Below are 21122 nucleotides of genomic sequence, written 5' to 3' on the forward strand. Positions count from 1 at the left end.
CCTTCCTCCCCCACAACAAACACTCTGTGAGGTGAGTGGGGCTGAGAGACTTCAGAGAAGTGTGACTAGCCCAAGGTCAACCAGCAGCTGCATGTGGAGGAGCGGAGACACGAACCCAGTTCCCCAGATTACGAGTCTGCCGCTCTTAACCACTACACCACACTGGCTCTCACGGGAAGCTCCTGCAGCCAATTGGAAACTGCGGAAGCCCCGTCAGACGTTTGGCTTCCAAAAGAATGTTTGAAAACCGTAACAGTCATTTTCGGGTTTTGATCATTTGGGAGCCAAAACATTCGAGAAGTAGGCTGTTCGAAAACCAAGGTACAACTGTGTACACATTTATAAAGAAGCCTGGCCCATGGATTCAATGGAGCTTATTTCCAAGTACGTGTATTTTGGGGTTCAGTGTGTAATATTAGTGGCCACTGGCAAGTTCAAACATTTGTTAACATGGAAATTCTCTACATGTGTGAGGGAAGTTGCAGGCTTACAACCTGAGGTGAATATATGATTCTGCTCCCCCAAGTGCTTCCTTCACCCTCAGAAGGGTTGTGTTGGGGGTGCACGGGGGAAGGAGAGGAAGAGGAAGCTTCATTGTGTGAGCAGAAGCCATTCCACTTGTGCAATGTATTTCGCTTGTGTGATGACTTCATTTTTATTTATTTTTTAAATTGAAAGGATCAGCAAGCCTCTGTGTTATGAAAGCAAATAGTCATTTCATATACAGTATTTGGTGGGTTAACTTGGTAGTGGTAGTTCCCCCTATCTTATCCCAGATTACTCAAAGCCTCAACAAATAGATGAATTGAGTTTTTGCTTCTGTCACATCACAAAACCCAGAATTTACAACTGACATTAAGGGAGTTGTGCAGTGACCACTCAAAAAACTGACATTTTAAATATATCTCATGTTATCTTTACCACCCCATGCATATTGGTGTTCATGCTCTTTTAGCATGCTTACCAATCTGCACTCCCTGCTCCCTGCCCCTGGCTCAAAGTAGGCCTGTGTGTTATCAGAAATGGCAGGAAATGGCCATTTCATATATGTGTCCCTCAGCAAGGAAGAGAGGGGGAACTACCACAACCATGATAACTCACCAACTATTGTGTATTTTTGTTGAAGGGGAAAGTCTAATTAATGTAAGTCCACAAAGCAACTCGTAATAAGAAAGTGGTCTTATTACCATATTTAGATATGGTCCAAATTTAAAAGACAACTAGCATAGAGCAAAACCCATCTCTGGAGGACACAGCCTGCAGTAACTTGATATATTCATTCCCAGCACAGCCTCCTTCTCCGCTGATTACAAGTCTCCACTAGTGTTTGCAGGACAGATTAGCCATTCTCCTCATATATAAGAGACACTGTTCAAAGAGGTTGGAACGCAGCTGCCTCTTTACAGACTTTACCTAGTTTTCAAAAGGACAAGGATCATGCGGCGGAGGGATGTATGCCTCTGCAATAGAAAATCTAAATTAATCTTCATAGAAAACGGAGAGTCTTGTTTGGATCTAGCAGAAAAGAAGAGCCACTTGTAGGTGAAATCTTCTTAAGACCAAAGTGGAATCCTGTGAAAATTCGGGTCTGCAAGACTTCCTAGGCATGGCAGACAAAAGAAATTAGCTTTCTGAATAAAAGGTTCTTGGTTTAAATTTAAAAGTTTCTTGCCATGAGAGCCACTGCACTGCCAAATGTCTGAGAATGTAGCATCTAATCCTCCTATCTAGTTACTGCAATAGCTGTGGCAGCTTTTTGTGTTTTTCTTAGTAGCTCTCTACTTCTTTATATTCTTTCCTTTCTTTCTCTTCCTCCTTGGAGAAGAGGCAGGATAGTACATTTCATTTGGAAATGAGAAAATAAATCAATAAAACGAGCACATCTTCAAGGTTCGTGAGATACAATTCAATATCCTGCAGGGGCTCGCTCCTGGTTTTAAATCTTCATTTCTCCTTCGTGAAACTTTCAGATTGGCCTATAGGTACAGAAACTGAACTTAGATAACAAGAATCAAAAATAGCACAGGCTAGCTACCCTGCTGCCCTGATCATTCATGAATAAGTCTGCTGGAGCCAATACATTCAATATTTGAACTTCCATTGGCTGCAATCCTGCAAACAGCTGACTGCTTACAAGCCCCATAAGAATTGATGGGCCTCAGCACACACCGGATTGCAAGTCTGGCACTTTAGAGCATAACAGTTGTTTACAAGAACGAAGAGTTGGCACTTTGACAGAGATAGCTCTACTTTATCAAATGGCTGGTGACTATTAGCATCTTTTCACTAGTCCCAACAGACTATGTGCAGCAAAAACGTTAATGGGAATCAACAGACAAAGTTTGTAAGACAGTGGATCCATTCATTCTCTCTCTGTGTTATTTATTTACACATACACATAGTTCTGTGTTCATGGCTTTCAGGTAGGAGGACAAACCAAATGTAGGCAAGAGAAAAACTAGAGACTAAGGAAGTGAATAGGTGTTTTCCCTTTCTTCTTACTTCTCAAATGACCCCTGACAAATTATTCTTCTTAAGAAAAGCCGCATAGCCTCCTCTATATCTTTGAGCTATTACATGTGCGACTCATCCAAAGTCCACTTGAATCAACTGACTTTGGAACAACTGGTCCCATCTCCAGCATATGCCCAAAATCTGTCAGACGGTGCAACTGGTTACAGGCGACTCCCCAGCACAGGCATAGCTGGGGGGGGGGGCAGCTGCCCTCCTGCCCTGTTTCAAGTAAAACAATATAAATACTTAACTAACCAACCAATCACATTGGTTCTCCTCCCCATAACAAAAATCCTGGCTATGCCCATGCTCCCCAGCCCCACAAAGGGCAATGGGGAAGAATGTGAGTTCACCATCTAACGACCTTACTCCATTGGGCTCAAAAGAGCTTTAATAAAGCTTGCAGCCTACTGTGAAACGGAATATCTTAATATAAACTAATATAAAATACCAAGATTCTTGCTTTCAAGGGAAAACCAAAGCTTAGAAGCTGGGAACTCCAAGGCCATAAATTAGAACAAGTCTAAAACTATAAGTATTTAGGAATGGTGGTCCAGGCTTCAGGATCCAACAAACTACACATAAATTCCACCGGGAGCTCTGGGGGGGACGGGACTGCAAATTGTATCCTCAATTTTTTTAGAACCCAAGGGGGCTTTTTCGTCCTCACGGCCCTAAAATTATACAAGACCAAAACATTGGCACAGCTCCTTTATGGATCCTTTCTGGGCCCGCCATCCTCTGCCTTCTCCCCCCTCGAGAGAGTTCAATCCAAACTCCTTAGAACCCTCCTACAAGTCCCCAGATGTGTATCAAACTCATGGGTCAGACTAGAAATGGGGATGATGAGAGTGGAGGCTCATATCAGCCTAACATCAATCTATAAATGGCTGACACGGAAACTGCTCCCCTGTGGTATAGCTCCACTGATCCTTTGCGACCAGTTCCAGTCAGGTTGGCAGACAGCAGTCCTGAACATTCTTCAGAAACTGGGTTTTGCCCCTCAAGCCCTTCTAAGTCTGGGCTTGGGCCAAGCAAAAGCTATGGTTAGGCAAAGAATTATAGACACCAAGAGACAACAAGACTGCTTAAGGTGCCCTGACTACAAAATTGTAAAAATCGAGAGAGATATAGCTGCACCAACAGCATATCTCTTTTTTCTCATATCCAAAAATGCAAGAAGGGCTTTTACACTTGCCAGAAGCTTGGCTCTGCCCTCACTGGTCTTGGAAGGATCCTTTAAAAAAGTCCCATATGCCCACAGGCTTTGCGCCTGCCCATTGGGGGACAGAGGCATAGCAAGCCCAAGTGGTACCCGGTGGGGATTTTTTTTTGTCACCCCCCCCCACATCCACCCACACCCCTTCAAGTCACAGTGAGCGTTTTGTGCCCCCCAATGCTTTGCAGCACATTATTTGCATGTATGCAAATGAGGTGCCGCAAAGCATTGTGGGGGGCGCAAAATGCTGGGCGGGCGCAAAACCTGTGCGGATGGTACCCCAGGTCTAGGTGGACTAAGTAAAGCAAGCACAGCTAATGCTTTTGCAGTGCTGTGGTGAGTCCTAAGCCCAAAGCCATTGGATTTGCTCTGGCTTCTGCTTGAGGCTCTAGGTGGAGGTGCCAAATGTCACCCCTTGAAGATGGCACCTTTGTGCCCCCTGAGAGGGCAGTGCCCTGGTGAAATGTGCCAGGCTGCTGGGTGGAGCCCTGGCTGGGCAGAGCTGTGCTTCTGTGGCTCTTCCCAGCAGGAAGGAAAAAGCAAAGTGTGTGCTGTGTAATCCAGCTGCTGCACTGAGCGACTTATGAGTTGTGGGGTGGGCATGCTGAGAGTCACCCCCCCTCCCCTGGAACCCAGGGCAGCCTGCCACCCTAGCGACACCCCTGTTGGGGGATATAGGAAGCTCCAAACACATATTTTTTAGATGTCCCTTTTATGATGAGGCATGTAGAGATACCATTGACCCCCTGCTGGTGAGGCTTGCTGACCTCCCGCCCGGATGGTTACCAGATTCTGCGCACAGATCTGTAGGCGCAGACCATCCCCTGATTCAAACTAGTTTGTTAAGAAAATTCCCAAACTCGGATCCACGGGTAACTCTGAGTCATTTCTCTATGGAAGTTTATCTTAAAGTTTTTATGTGTTTATACACCTATCACATTTTTAAACTTTAAATCCATTGTTGTATATTGTTTTAAATGTTTGTTTTGCTTTTGGGATTGTAGTTCCATTTGTGTTTCACAAGTTGGTCTCCAACTGTAATTTTTATTATTATTATTATTATTATTATTATTATTATTATTATTATTACCTTACTCCTCCTCTTTTCACTCTCGTACTGTTCAGATTGAAACAGTTAATTGCATGAAATATGTCATATTTGCATAATTCTAATATGGCTCCTCAAGGAAGGTTAAAAAAAAAACCATGCCTATCCCCAGCCAACGAGGATGGCAGGAAAGAATTCCTTTCTGCCAACAATGAAGTGACCAACTCTAGCCTTGGGTAGTTGATATGGAGGGTAACTGGGTTGTGCTGCCTGCTTGACTGAACTATGAGGGGGCAAAGAGCCCAACCCGACAGAACTAAGGCCTTATACAGGCCTCCCTCAGATCTCATCCTGAAATCTTGCAAGGCCAGGGAGATTTCACAATCCCTAGCTTGTCTCACGATGATTGGAAACATCAGATAAGAATGCATGTACAGCCATTTTTATTTTGTAGAATAATAAATCAGAGTGGAAATAACAGAGCACATGCCCGTTCTCCGAAAGGCAGAAAATTACTAGGAACTTGAGTTTCAGTCTTTCGTATAAATCTGAGTCCTCTCGTCCAGAATTGAAGGAAGCACTGGCTATCTGTTTTATAGTGCAACGTACTGACCTACTTTTGATTCCATGGAAACAAATATCATTTGGTTACACAAATGAGAATAAAGTTTTTTAAAGCTTTTGAAGATACATACAGAGAGGTGATAGAAAAAAGAGTGTGAGACAGGTCAGAGTGAGTTTTCCTCAGGATGTGAGGCTGAGGAATGAGAGGATGAGAGCTGGGAAGGCTCACTTCTTTATATGTGGATTGAAGATTAAGATACAATTATGATAGAGGGCTAGATATATACAATTTTGTCTTTTATTGTGATTTTTATTGGTGTTATTCTTAATGTTCCTTATCTCTCTGCTTCCTCTCTTCTATTTAGTCTTTATCTTTTCTTGTTCTTTTCCTTTTTGTCTTTTTGAGTTTATCTGTTCTAGATATTATTTTACTGTATTGTGAAAACTTCAATAAAATATTTTGGGGAGAGAATGAAGTTGATGCTTTCATCTGAAGTTCAGAGAAGTTTGTAGTGTGTGATGTTGTGTTGTGTTTTTACGATTTTTATTGGGAGCTGCCCAGAGTGGCTGAGGCAACCCAGTCAGATGGGCAGCAAGCAAGCAAGCAAGCAAGCAAGCAAGCAAACAAACAAACAAACAAACAAACATTATTATTATTATTATTATTATTATTATTATTATTATTATTATTATTATTATTTGTTACAGAGTCAGGGCATTGGCTCAGCTAGCTTGACAACAATAGTCAGCAGCTCTCCACGATTTCAGACCAGAGAATTTCCCAGCCCTACCTGGCAATGTCAAAGATAGAATCTGGGGCCACTGAGTTTTGTCCCACACAGTGGAGTTCCACACAAAGATATACTGGCCTCAGTGTTCGAAACTCCCATTGTTCTAAGCATGTTTTGTAAAAGGGAATTTCATAAACGCAAGCAATTTCTGAGTTCTGGGTGCAGTACTAAGATTTCAGATTAAAATTGCCGCTGTTACTCAAAAGTAAATCCCAACCAAGTTCAGTGGGGCTTCCTCCAAAGTGAAATGTGCATGGATTGGGGACCTGAAAGCTTTCTTTTGTTTTAAACCTAACATATCTTGTTTAGGTTTTAGTTGCCTTGTTTAATGTAATTTTAATGTATGGTGTGCTTTTAATTTGAAATATACTAGCCAGTTAGTTATGATGGCTTGAGTAGTGCATGTTAAAGTGTTATCTACCTCAGACTCTCACAAATCAAAACAAATTTTAGAGTGGGATCATTGAAGGACCCTTAAGTCTTAGGTTTGTGAATCGGACTCTCAAGGCGGATGTCTCTACCGTCAGTTGCATAGGCCTTTAATATGTGTTGTGGTGTCAAAAAGATACAGTATATTTATATGAAGGAAATGGGTTGTAGGGAGAATCCAGGGCTTGTTTGCAGAGTGGAAGGAAAGGAGGACCTTTTTCTGCCTCCCCACTTCCAACCAATCTCTGAAGACTGCAGAAGGGACCCTCTTAAGAATATTAGGGGGGTGGGCAGGGGAAGCATAGCTTTGTTTGTTTTTTAAGTCTTCAGATGAGGACTAGACCATGTGAAAAATGTACATAAGATTTTAGCTGCAGTTCATTCATTTTCAGCTTTGTATTCTTGTTATAGAAAAGTGCGCCTAGACATTCTGTTGTGCCCATAACCTAGGTTTAAGGTGCCAGTTAGCTCCTAGCTTTCATATCTCAGTTTCTAACACTGGCTGGTCTTTAACTAAAGCCAGGTGGCGGCAGTGGTGATGACAGTGATGATGAACAAGAGCAAGTGCCACTTCTGAGCAGTGGCGAATGGAGCTGCTTGGCTGCCCAGGGCAGCAAATGCGGAGACACCCGCCAGGGGCAGGGCGTTGCTCCGCAGTGTGCATGCATCCTTACACATGTGTTGTGCGACGTGATGTTGCTCCGCAGCGCGCATGCATCGCGATGCACGTGTCAGGATGAACGACGCATGTGCGGGATGCTGCACATGCACAGTCCATCCGTGCCAGCAGGCTGGCGCGTGCTTTTCTTCCTGCTGGGCCCTGGTTGGGCGGAGCCATGGGGGCGAGCCAGCAAGACATCACGCTTGTGGCTGGTGTGACGCTTCTCACTGGCCTGCCCCCACGGCTCCACCCAACCAGGGCCCAGCTGGAAGGGAGGAGAAGAAAAGCACGTACCGGCTGAGCAGGTTTTTGCCGGGCAGCGGGGCACGGCTGGTTGTGGGGGTGGGGCCCCGAGTGTCACTCCCTCCAGGGTGGAACATAGGGCGGACCGCCCCCAATGCCCCGTCCTTCCTCCAACCCTGCTTCTGAGGAAAGTTCACCGCTGAAAAGCTTTTCCTGGCGTGATGCCATTATGTTATTCCCTCTCTAAGGACATCCATCAAGGTATGACTGCGGGCTTCTCCAGAGAACCTATTTATTGTGCATTCATGCACAAAACTTAGGCAGAGGTTAGCTATATCTGGTCTTTAATAAGGGTGTTCTCATTGATCATTCCACACTTTCCTAACCACTTTTTAAAAGTGAATTTACTGTATTAGGGTGGCAGGGTGCTTTCATTTACAAACCTAAATTTCCCAGAATGCATTCACCCTGCGAATTACTGACATTCAGAGACATCCTGAGTTTTAATAAACAGGTTGAAAATTTGCCTGTTTCGCCACGCTTTGAGGGGGCACCTAATGGAGCACGTATACAGAAAACCTGCAACTTGCATGCATTTAACTTGTGAGCATTCAGCTTTACATGTGTGACAAAAAATAATAATAATAAAAAGGTGCGGAAAGCTGGCAGGCGTCTGGGGAAAAAGACTTTAGCAATTCCACCTGCCATTGAACCCAATGTATTTTGACTATACAGTCATACCTCAGGTTGCGAATGTGATCCGTGCAGGAGGCACGTTTGCAACCTGCAGCATTCGCAGCCTAAAGTGCCGCGTCTGCACATCCGCATGATGCGATTTGGCGCTTCTGCGCATGTGTGTGACGTCATTTTTGCACTTCTGTGCAAGCACAAGTGCCGAAACCTGAAAGTAACCCATTCCGGTACTTCTGGGTTTGGCACGGTCTGCAACCCGAAAACGCGCAACCCACAGCGTTTGTAACCCGAGGTATGACTGTACATGATTTTGGCTTTAGGTGCAATCCCTGGAATTTAATCCCTATGTAAATTGTAGGCTTAGCTTTGTGTTTTATCTATAAATTGTGGGTATGCTTAGCATTTTAGAATCTTGAAGTGGAGGATATTTTATTGTTTATTTTCTATATTATATGTCACTTTTTTGTATATCACTTTGTTACTTTTCTGTGGAAATGCAATTCAGTAATATTGGGGGAAATATATTTTAACAAGCTGAAGACGCTGTCGTTCCTTCTAGGTCTTACTGGTTGCTTCTTATATTTTTCCTTCAAATTCCAAAATCATTTTGCCTTAGTTTTCATTGGAATTGCAGCATATAGTGGGTGGTTTCAGTTTGCTGAAGCCAAAACTGGGCCAAATTCATCATGGTAAAAAAATCCTGCCTGCTTTAATTCTTCTTAGGCCCCACTAGCTTTGATGTTGAAATCAAGAAAGAGTTTTGAGTTCATAAATACTTTCCCTATGAACTCGTATTTTTCAGCATAATTGCACAAACAATAATATCATATTTGGCACTGCTTCGTATATTTTGAGCTTTGATTATCATGTTTTGAAAAATGAAATGTTTCAGGCTTTCATTCAGCACAGCGTCTTGCCACCTCCTTAATTCCTTCCCCTTTCAGCAAGGCACTTACAGAAGTACTCAGAGTTAAGCAGAGTGCTAAAGTGCTTTCCTGAAATGAGATCTTACCATTTAAGACCCTGTCCCTTTGATTGGCCTTCCCATTGCTGCACTGCAAACAGCTAGTTGTAAATTACAGAGACATTAGGCCTCCTCAATTGAACAAATCTGTGGATACCTAAACATATAAATGACTATCCCTCACCTTCCTTCCACACATCCACCGGAGCCTCTGCACAAACCTTCTGCCAGGGCTGGCTCCAGATTCTGGAAAGCTGTTGGATAACACACCCTGAGTGGGTCCTCCTACTCTTCACTGCAGTTGTCACCACACGTTCACTTAACCTCTCCCTCTGGGCGCAATCTTCTCAACCATTTTGAGGGTAGCGTGGGTCAAAAGCAACAGCACTTGAGGGGGGCTTCCCTGTGGTGTCCCTTGGTGGTGGAGTTATCCTCCATTTGTGGGGCATCTTGCACCATCTTGTACTGTTAGCTTTTGGACCATTGGTCAAAACACATCTTTATATCCAGGTCTTCGGCCGAGTCATGGATGTCTTCCCTCCTCCTGTTGTATTGCTGTTATTACGCTATTGGTTGTTTTATATATTTATTTTCATTGTGATGTTTTTGTAACCCACCCTGGGACCTTTCGCTGAAGTACAAATAATAAAATCCATAAAACAAGCTGTGCACACCTTGATTTTCTCTGCGCAATCTGCAATCTGCAGAAACAAGGAAGCAGGTTGCAGATCATGAGCCTACATTGGGGATCACTAGTGTGTGGCACCCTTGAAGTCTTCCTGTGTCCATCCACAAGTTCTCTTGAGTCCCTACCCACACTGTTCCCTTCATCATGAGGTGAAGAGAGCTGTTACAGCTATTTCCTGTTTCTTCTTTCAGCTCTGTGTGCTTTTCACTGCTCAGGTCCATTCTATTGGATCCCACTTTTACCCAAATCCCTTGGGGAAGTCTGTGCAGATGCACTTTCTTTCTTTCTTTCTTTCTTTCTTTCTTTCTTTCTGTCTCTTGCCTGGGGGCTGAGGTGCAGGGAGGGAAGTGACCAGAGAGAGTGGTGTCCATGGCGTTCGGCACTCACTCAAAAATCCAAATGTGTCCAGAGGCCTAGAAAGGTTGGTGACCATGCATACAGCTTCTATGTATGTTGCTCTGTGCAAAAGAGCCAATCAATATGTAAAGGTTGGAAGTGAATATAACTAGTGTAATCCTGACCCACCACATTCCTCTTGAATGGATTTGGTCGACCGAAATGGGTTTTGTTTGCTTTCCAGTCTCTGAGTGCCAAGGCATTCAACCAATTGTTCACAGGAACCCTCTGTGCAGACCGGACCTAAGTTTTGCTAAATGTTCACTTCATCAAGGGAAGAGTGCAACCCAACTACAGTACCAAAAAAAAAAAAAAGGAAAATAAAGGAAGAGCATAGCTGAAAAAAATAAAAATATAGAAGCCTCTTTAAAACTTATTTAATGCAAACAGTGAATTGAATTCTGTGGCATTGCTTTTTTGACTCAACAGTCCTCACTTTGAAATCCAGAACACGCCCCCGTCCAAAGATTAGGATATATAAAGGTTGATGAGAGATAAATCAAGACAGCAGTTTAAAATGTCTAAGCTAACCAAGAAGGGTGGAGAATTGTTTTTTTTAGACAAAAGCCACCAAAAGCAAAATGCAAAGGTTTGCTGCCGATTTGGCCTCTATAGCAGCATTACGAAAACAGGTCCATTAGTGGGATAACAGAATAAATGTGATTCCAACTATTCAGGCACACTGCAACAAAACCCTTTATTTGTTTAAAGGAAACTCTCTAACAATGGCCCTGCTTGCTTCGGCAAGCATGTCTTACTGTTTAATAATGCCAGGGTCTTTTAATTATTATTTTAAATGCAGGTTTCCCCCTCCTGACTATGTTTGAACAGATGGTGTGCATTGCAGCACCTACCAAGTTGGTCATACTAAATTTACTTTAGTAGATGAAACACATCAGGGAGGGGAAAAAGAGGAGTCTTGTTTTAAAATATGCTTCTTAAATTGTTAGTAGCTGTTGCTACTAAAAACAGGTTGGATTTCATGAAAGAATGGCAAAAATGCCATTACAGAGTACACTGATTTGAACTACATTGTTTTTTTTCTGCCACAATGACTAACAGTGGATAAAGGTGGGCCTGGAGGAGTTAGATTCCCCGCAAGACACCTAAGAACTTCCTTGTTTGATCAGAGCAAGTTCATCTGTTCCAACAGAAACCCATCAGAATTCTGTAAAATTTTATCATAAGGAAAGGAATCCTCTGCCCGACAGCCTGAGTAAGGATTATCCGATGACTTTACCTGGCAACTGAAATTCCACATGTCTTCCTTTAGCTGGAGAAGGGCCATAGCTTTACGGTATCTGCTTTACTTTCAGAAAATCCCAGGTTTGGTTGCTGACATCTCCAGATAGAGCTAGGATGGCTCTTATCTACAACTCTGGGGAGCCACTACCAGTCAGTGCAGACAATATTGAGCTAGATGCACCAATGGTATCAGGCAGCTTCATGGCCATCCTACACCCCCTCCAAGGGCACTGCTCCAACAATATATAACACCGGTCCTGAAAGACTTACATTGGCTCCCAATACATTTCCGAGCACAATTCAAAGTGTTGGTGCTGACCCGTAAAGCCCTAAACGGCCTCGGCCCAGTATACCTGAAGGAGCGTCTCCACCCCCATCGTTCAGCCCGGACACTGAGGTCCATCTCCGAGGGCCTTCTGGCGGTTCCCTCACTGCGAGAAGTGAGGTTACAGGGAACCAGGCAGAGGGCCTTCTCGGTAGTGGCGTCCACCCTGTGGAATGCCCTCCCATCAGATGTCAAGGAAATAAACAACTATCTGACTTTTTGAAGACATCTGAAGGCAGACCTGTTTAGGGAAGTTTTTTTATGTTTGATGTTTTATCGTGTTTTTAATATTCAGTTGGGAGCTGTCCAGAGTGGCTGGGGAAACCCAGCCAGATGAGCGGGGTCTAAATAATTTATTATCATCATCATCATCATCACCATCATCATTAATAATTGTTGAGAAACACAGAAAAAATGCCATGTACCAAATATTTGGGGGAAAGACTGTAGCTTAGTGGTAGAGCTTCTGCCTTGCATGCAGAAAGTCCAAGGTTTCAATCTCCAGTTTCTACAGGTAGGGCTTGGATAGACTGAAGCCTGTGAGAGCTGCTTGCTGCCAGTCAGTGTAGACAATGCTATATTAGATGGACCAATGGTCTGACTCCATATAAAGCAGCTTCCTATGTTTCTGTGTTTCATTTTATTTCCCCCAGCCTTTTAACCCTCTTAAACTGTTGCAAGTTTTCTGTAATGATCTTTTATCATTCACACTGTGCTGTCTGTTGTTGTTTTAGATGTCGATTGGTTTCTTTTTGTTTTTCCGGGTTTTTGATGTACTAGTAGTAGTTGTTGTAATATTGTATTTCTATTCCTTCTGGATGCCATCCCACAAACACTGATTGCCCCTGAAAGTGTGGGATATAATGTATTTTTTTTTTGAAATAAACACGCTGTGTGTCTTTGTTCACGGCTGAGCAGCTGCATTTTCCAACCAAGAACCCAAGGACAATTTCATACATATTTATTCCTAAGAAAAACTTTATCCATATTAATAGTTTGCCCCATCATCTTTCTTAGAGGAATCCAGCTGCTTGCTGCTGTTTCGCTGTACTGCAAAAAGGGTGGGGGGGAGGGGAAAGCTTTGCACACTGAAATACAATGTGATATAAATGGCCTTTAATAGCATTTAAGACTATATAGTGGCATTTCTGGTAAGAGTAGAACCCACTATATAATTTTAGTTTGTTTCCCATTCCCAATAGAAAACGAACACATAATGCAAACATTGTGTGTCCCTTTATAACAGGAGTTGTAAGAAAAATACTTGCTACCTGAGATATTTCTGTAAGTCAGTGAAGCAAACAGGCCAACATGTGGATTAGGTTACATTCAGAGCTGATCCTCATTTTGTAACACACACTAAACAGCAAAATGCAGGAGTCTCGGGTTTAATAAAACACAAACTTTCAGCCGCACATATAGCCAATAAAGACTGAAGCATCCTGGCCATGATCAGCATACTAATTGCTGCATGAATAAATCCTGAGGCTTGGCTGTTTTGAAAGGCAAACAAAATCTCTGCAGAAGCCAGAAAGAGTTTACTAAGAAAACCTAGCCTGTGTGTACCTGTAACAGTGTCCTTATGAATGTAAACTATGCCTCTTGTTGATCTCTCTTGCTTGATATTAAATATACGAGTGTGTTTCAGAAAGTTTCAGCAAAATGACTGCATGTGCAGCATGGTGGAAATTACCATTCTTAATTATCCTGATATTAAGCAAAACTACCAGCACTTTTGGGATGTGGGTGGCGTTGTGGGTTAAACCACAGAGCCTAGGGCTTGCTGATCAGAAGGTCGGCGGTTCGAATCCCCGCAACAGGGTGAGCTCCCGTTGCTCGGTCCCAGCTCCTGCCCACCTAGCAGTTCGAAAGCACGTCAAAGTGCAAGTAGATAAATAGGTACTGCTCCAGCAGGAAGGTAAACGGCATTTCTGTGCGCTGTTCTGGTTCGCCAGAAGTGACTTAGTCATGACCCGGAAGCTGTACGCCGGCTCCCTTGGCCTTGGCCAGTAACACGAGATGAGTGCCGCAGCCCCAGAGTCGGACACGACTGGACCTAATGGCCAGGGGTCCCTTTACCCTTACCTTTACCTTACCATCACTTTGGACTTCAATCAAACTCTTTCTGAAAGGAATCTCCATCGTGGAAGTGTGATGGTGGGGAAACTTTGGGATTGTTCTTGATTATACCATTTCATTCCCTCCAACCTCCTGAGTCCCAAAACTGGGACGCACATCTTCCATTCACGTTCCTGTGTGAGTCATGCAACCCTTGCAAGATCATAAAGCCCCAAAGACACACTTTTCTTGGCCCATGCTCACCCCAGGGGCTCTGCGCAGGATTGCAGCCCCACTGTGTTTCTTAGGGGAATGCTTTCTTCGGGGTGAGATCTTGGCATGCAATCGTGTGAGATCAAAATAGCTGCCGTACTCTTGCACGAGAAAACGGGATATTCCGTTTTTCCCAGGATACTTGCGGGGTACACTGTTTCGGCACGAAGTGTTCAGGGTAACTTTTCCCTCACCTTCCTACCATGCCTCCTGGTTGGAGTAGGAACGAATCTGTGGGATTGAAGTTTTATCCTCTATTTGCTCTCAGTGACTGAACTGTCATCATAAATTGGTACTCTGAATCTCCAGAAATAGTGGGGGGTGGGGGAATCTTACCTTCTCAACAAGAACGCTTTTACCCCAAATGATGCTACACCGCTGTTACAAAGGCAATGTGCAGCTTTACTGCATACAATATATGAGTGGAAATGGCACTTGCAAAAAACCCCAGTGTTGCCTCACAAATGAAAGAAGCTTCAGCGTGGATTGTACTCTTGTTGCTAGAGATCAGCTCAGTTGTCTGAAGTCAATTTAATAGCCAGATATAGCAAATCTATGCCAAAACTGCTTTTCACACCCAAGTCCCATTGAAATCAGCCAGGTGCCTATGCCTGATTGCTTTCAATGGGGTTTAGGTGTGCCTGATTTTCTCTAGATTGCACCCACTTTATACTTAAATTCTGTGTGTGCGTGTACACACACACACACACAAATTATTTATGTCTAAATATAGTTAGATACTTTAAAGGGAATAACTGGAAAGTACCAGTGTTTGCTATTGGAAGCTTATGCTTCAGGCTTCATTTTCACAGCATTAAAAGATTAGAAAGTCTTCCCATGCCTCTCGGAGGGTTTCTTCCTGAAATGAACATTTGCTGAAGCCTTACTTCATAATGTGTGAGTGAAATACATTGCACAATGGATTGATAGGACTGTTCAAAGAAGCCTTTGTCAAGCCCTGTGCTATGCACAACCAGTGCCTTTAGCGCTAAACTCTAATCCAACATAGGTTTCCAGTGAGTAGAAGAAAACCGCTTGGCATAAATGGCTGCAGATCTACCTATGTGTGCTCTGATGTGCTGTGAGTGTTCTCTGAGCTTCTGCTCCACTTAAAAGGGCACCTGATGGAATAAAATGCAGTTAGGAAACAAAGAGAAAATGTTCCAGCGTTCCTAACAACATTGTTAAGCTAAAGCTCTTTAAGCATGTGTGTACAAGAATGTTGGTGTGCATCTATTAGTAATAATGAGAAAAAAATATGATGCACCCACATATCAAAGAGATAAATGCCTTGTCTGCTGAACAGGTATGTCCTCATACTGAATATTGTCTGTGCTATCTAAGACCTGCTTAGACAAGCATTCCCCTGATCTCCTGACCGAACAGCCTGTATTTATTGTTTTACCAGCCCTTTTAAACCTCTTTAATTGTTATGCAGTTTTAAAGGCCTTGTTTATTGTAAATTTTATTTACGGATATTTATTTTAATGCTTTCATGAAATTGTTTTGTTGTGGATTTTAATTATGCATGGCCATATTTCCATAACTAACTTTATATACCTGTAAACTGCTTAGAAGCCATTTCAGCAACAACACATTATATAACTTAGTTTATAGAGACAGGAGTGTTTTTTGTTTTTTTGTTTTTTAAAGTTAAGTAGAATCCTATAGTCAAATATATGAAGAGTAAATATAGCATAAACGTTGATGCACGTAATAGCTTCTCTATGTGGTAAAATATAAATAGCTGTATATTGGAGGTATTTATAATTGTATGCATTTAATTATTTGTTATAATAATTACTGCTTCTTCTTGAGAGTTAATAAAGTTTAAAATATATAAATACATAAAATATGGTAAAAGTGTAGCACATGAGGTTATTTAGGGGACACATGGCACTAAACGGGCTTTTGGCATTTCCCAGTCTGTAATAGGAATGGAGAATCTATTTTGATTTAAAATGTCTGTCCTTCATTCACAAGATTCACACATACAGACAAATTGTGAGAGAGGGGCTCAAAGCATCACTCCAGGGATTAAAGCTCCCATCATTCCAGAGCATCAGTCATCCTGCCTGGGGCTGATGGAAGCTGGAGTCCAACAACAGCTGGAGAGCTACAGGTTTCTCATCTCTAGATTACACCATTAGGCTAGAATGGCAGAGGCCTGCATTAAAAATACTACTGCTTCTCACTCAGCCTTAGCTCTTTGGCTGTGAAATGGGCAAATAAACAATCTACCTCACAGGGATGCTTGTGAGATCAGAAACTGAGTTTTTAAGGCATTCTGTACACTAAACACCTTATAAAGATAGGACTGGGGGAAGCCCTAAAATACTGGTCAAGAAGACTTACTGTGCACTGCAGTCTTTTAAAATTAAATGAAATTGGCTGAAAGTGAAAAATTTCTCCTGACACACAAAATGTGAAAAATAAAATCCTTAGGCTCAAATGCTAGATGCCTAATTTAAGATTCTTCTATTAAGTCAATCTCAACTCTTCACTATTACATTCTATACAGAAGCACAGAAAAGCTTGCAATTTTAACAATTGTGGTAAAATACAGAAGTATAATGTGTCAGATATAAAATTGGGTTTAATTTTGCATTGCCACACAGAAACTCTGTCTTGGCTGTCATGTTCCCATATTGCCGGCTACGCTGCCTAAAAACAGTAAAGCAACATCAAGCTGGGCTATGCTCTTATTCACATCTGTTTTCCATATAGTCCACATGTCACTGTTTTCTGCTGGGAGTTCACACATTTCATCCTACAATGGAGCCCCTGCTAGGAAGTCTCCATGTTCTTTTCCCACATTATTCAGTGCTAAGTCCTTTGTCTGATTTGATATATAGCTGAAACACTTTGTTCAGAACCACCTATTCCATGAGGTCACTGCCTTTGCTTCTACTAAGAAACTGCATGAAACTCCATGCAACCCAGGAATAGAGTTGTAAGAAGGCAGTGGTTTCCATCCTGTTCTGGTTTTATCACAATCAGCTCTGTTTCCATTCTGCTGCACTTTAGCTTCTGCTAAAACCTATACTATTTATCATGCTATCTGCTATGGCCAAAACTTACATAATTAGTTACACGAATTCATTTTTTATTATTGATTGCTTTTCAACAAAATATGAACAGAACATTAAGTTTCCCCCAGTTCAGGGCCGGTGCATCCATTTAGGCAAACTAGGCAGTTGCCTAGGGTGCCAAAACGGAGGGGCGCTGGCCAGCCTGCCCCCCCGCCGCCGCCCGGTGCCGCTCCGCCAGCGGCAGAGTGGCGGGGAGGGGGGAGCACCATGCTCCCCATTGAACAGAAAATATTATATGTCAAGTTTTTTGCTATAAGTCTGTGTGTGTAGCTGGTGGGTGCCAGACTTCTGAGTGTTCAAATATTTTATAAAGGGGTACCATATTTCAATGAAATCGTCCATATCAGATGTTCTACAATTAATTTATATCAAAAGGTAAAAAACAATGTGATTATTTACATAAGTTCTGCAGACTAAAAAACCTATAGTGAATGCCAGTCATAATAGCTTGTGTGATTTCCATTCCTGACCGCTGATGAATATGTGAACTGTGCAGATTTCTGCCCCATTTCAATTTCTGGTGGCTCTTCCCAACTTTTTTTCTTTTCTTTTATCATTAGCGAAACTGTTAAGGGATCCACTTAAGATTTAGCTTCAGGTGCAAGGGGGAAATGGGACAGGAGAAAGTTAACAAACACTCCTCCTCCAGCACCAGTGTTCCAATCAAAATTGAAGTGTCCCATGGCTTCTTTAAAAAGTTAAAAAAGAAAAAGAAAACTCAGATGATCTGCGAGACATATGAAGGCTTGTTTGCTGTCTAGGCTGAGACTACATGCCGAAAATGGATTTCATGCTACATGCCAAAAATGGATTATACAAGAATTGTGTCTTGTTCTTAAGCTTTTAACAGCTAATCTGGGACCCAGTAACGTAGCTAGTGTGATTTTATGTGTGTTTATTTCCTCTTTTTTCATTTTGCAAGACTGTATTTATTGATTTTTATTTGGGGGGGAATGACACAAACAAAATATTAAAACAAACATAGTACACTCACCAAATCAAAACACAGACTGAGTGTCTACCCACAAACCCTGGCATTACAACAAAAGCAAGCGAGTGTGAAATAATTTTGCATATTCACAGCATAGCTGTCAACTTTTCCCTTTTTTTAATGGAAATTCCCTTATTCCGAATAGGATTCCTCGCAAGAAAAGGGAAAAGTTGACAGCTATGATTCACAGTGAAAATGAATAGCAATTTATAAGCCTCTTATGTTTGTCTCAGCATCTATGGTTTGAAGCACGCAATAATGCATGGGAATAGCATCCAGCCACATAGATTTTTGAGAGGCAGATAGAAGAATCAGACTCTGTTGCTGGCTCACATAAGTTCTGAGAGGGTTCCATGTCCCATCAAACACACTTTTCAGTTTGACTCCCCTCAAACATCTGTTGCTGTTGTTGCTTATGAACTTTTCCACTCCACCCAACACGCAAACTTTGGCCCACCCAGCTTTGAAGAAATATTGTGTGAGGTATCTCCAATGATGCACAATTTCTAATTGGGCTTCCCCTAATTAAAAATAAAAATAATTAAGGATTGTAGGTTATATTTGCAGTACTACAGCAGATATTTCTTGAAAAACTCTGCCACAACGATTGTGTAACAGGGCACTCCCACCATCTTTTTTTTATAAATACCCACCCCTTATTTCCTTTTTATGTCTGATTTGATGTTTTGGTCTGGCCCGCCCCCACCCCTGCCTTCCTTAAGTATGTTCTGGAATTTAGTTTGAGAGATTCAGATGCTATGGCCTACACCCAGTTAACTCTGTCCCCTTGGACCCTCTGCCAACTACCAGTAGGTACGGTGTATTAGCTTGAATCCTAACTAGGTTTCTGCTAGTAAAAGCTTCCCTAGAGTAGAGTTCTACTTACTGGGTGCTCCCACCAGCAGTAGGGAACTAATGACTTTCCCTTTCCTTTGCAACACCCCTCCCCAAAAAATTTGCCTATCCCCAATCCACCAGAGGGGTCCTACACTGGATCTCAGCCCCATCTATGAATAGCAGGAGCCCTTCTGTTTACAGACATGTAGTTAGGATCCTATCCATTGATTGGATTTACACTGCCCTTCCAAATTTTCCGGGAGTCATTAGAAAGGTGGGGAGCGGTTTCGGACAGTCCCTGTGTTAAAACACAAAGGAGTATTTAAAATACTCCTGCTTCTTTTACGTACCTGAGCCTAAGTATCTGGAAAGGCAGTAGCAATCAACCTGCAGTCAGGAACCAGTGTAAAATATGTTTAAGACCAACGATTTCAGAGTTTAAACCCAACAATCAGCTGGTTTTACATGGGCAAAAAACAGGGCCACTTGACATCACTGTAATGCTAGCTGATTGACAGGTGGGCAGCTTGGTTCATGTGGGGTGGGGGGAAATGAGGCTCTGGCCCACTAGCTGGATCCAGTTCCTCACCCCTTCTATAGATGGAGAAGAGACACCTTATATTATCAGAAAAGAAGCATTCACATTATTATTAGTATTTGTTGCACTTTGATGAATGAAAGACAGATTAACACTCCTGCCATGTTTGGCGCCTGCTGCAAGTGGAGAAATTCAGAATGAGTGTGGGTTCTGATTTGCATGTTTTGTAGTCTCTCTTTCCCTAAAAGCTGTATTTTTAAACTGCCCAGCAGAATAAAAGGCCTTTCTTTCTATGGCAAGCTGACCTTTCTCTGGGTTATTCCTGCCTGAAGCTGAGCCAACATGCATTGGCTTCCAACTTGGAAAGCTACAGGTATATCAATCTGGGTTTAAACAAACAGGATGTAGTGGTTTCTGGATGGTTTGAAATGATCAAGAAAATGTATATTTATAAAAACTGGGATCTGCAGTTAAGATGGCCAGCAGTAAGGAAGTGGCCTGGGCAGCAGGGGGATATTTTTTGTGAAAACGGGCCAGAGACCGTCTATACCTTAAGGTTAATATACAGAGGTCTAATTACAGAGAAGAAGACTTAATGATGACAGTGGTCTGCTATTTACAGATATATGGGGACTTTGAAACAGTTTATATGTAAGGGTGTTAATGCACTTTCAGTGTCCTGGGGTTTATTAGTCAGCAACAGCACATTTACATCATGAAATGCAAAGTAGCACAGTTATCATCCATTCCTAAAGAAATTTTGTTTTCCAGCAGTAGTATCATGTATATGTGAATAAGCCTGGCACATCTATCCAGTCTCAGCTACACCAACATTCATTGCTTTCTTAAAATAATCACAAAATAAACATCATGACATTTAATATATCATATACCTATCTCTTATCTAATCTGCACAAAGCTGATGCCATATGGGCTGGGCAAATATATACATATATCTATTAACCAATTCTAAGATAAGTCTAACAGGAAATTGAAGGTTCAGATATCCAACTGGAAACTGATATCCAAGTGGAAATTTGAGGAGTGAAGCCACTGAACCGTTCCCCCCCCACACACAAACACACACACACACACACACAAACACACAGAGTATTTTCTAGAATATGTTCATGCTTTCATGTGGATTTGTTAAGTGGACCACAGACTGAATGCTCTCCATTGCTTTGTTTTTAGCCAGCACTTGCCTGCTCTTCCAAAGATATTGTTGTGAATCTGAGTATGCAAGGCAGCCTAAATTCTGGATCAGACTACAGTGGATGCTTGGGTTGAAAACGTGATCCGTGCGGGAGGCACATTCGCAACCCACAGCATTCGCAACCCACAGTGCCGCATCTGCGCACACGCGGGTTGCAATTTGGTGCTTCTGTCCATGCGCAAAGTGCGATTTAGCATTTCTGCACATGCGTGTGCTGAAACCCAGAAGTAACCCGTTCCGGGTTCGACGCAGAGTGCAACCCGAAAAAATGTAATCCGCAGCGATCGCAACCCGAGGTAAGGCTGTAGTGCCAGAATCTAATTAAAATTTGAAATGT

Source organism: Lacerta agilis, chromosome 4 (genome assembly GCF_009819535.1).
Source record: "Lacerta agilis isolate rLacAgi1 chromosome 4, rLacAgi1.pri, whole genome shotgun sequence".
In the NCBI taxonomy this organism is placed as follows: domain Eukaryota; kingdom Metazoa; phylum Chordata; class Lepidosauria; order Squamata; family Lacertidae; genus Lacerta; species Lacerta agilis.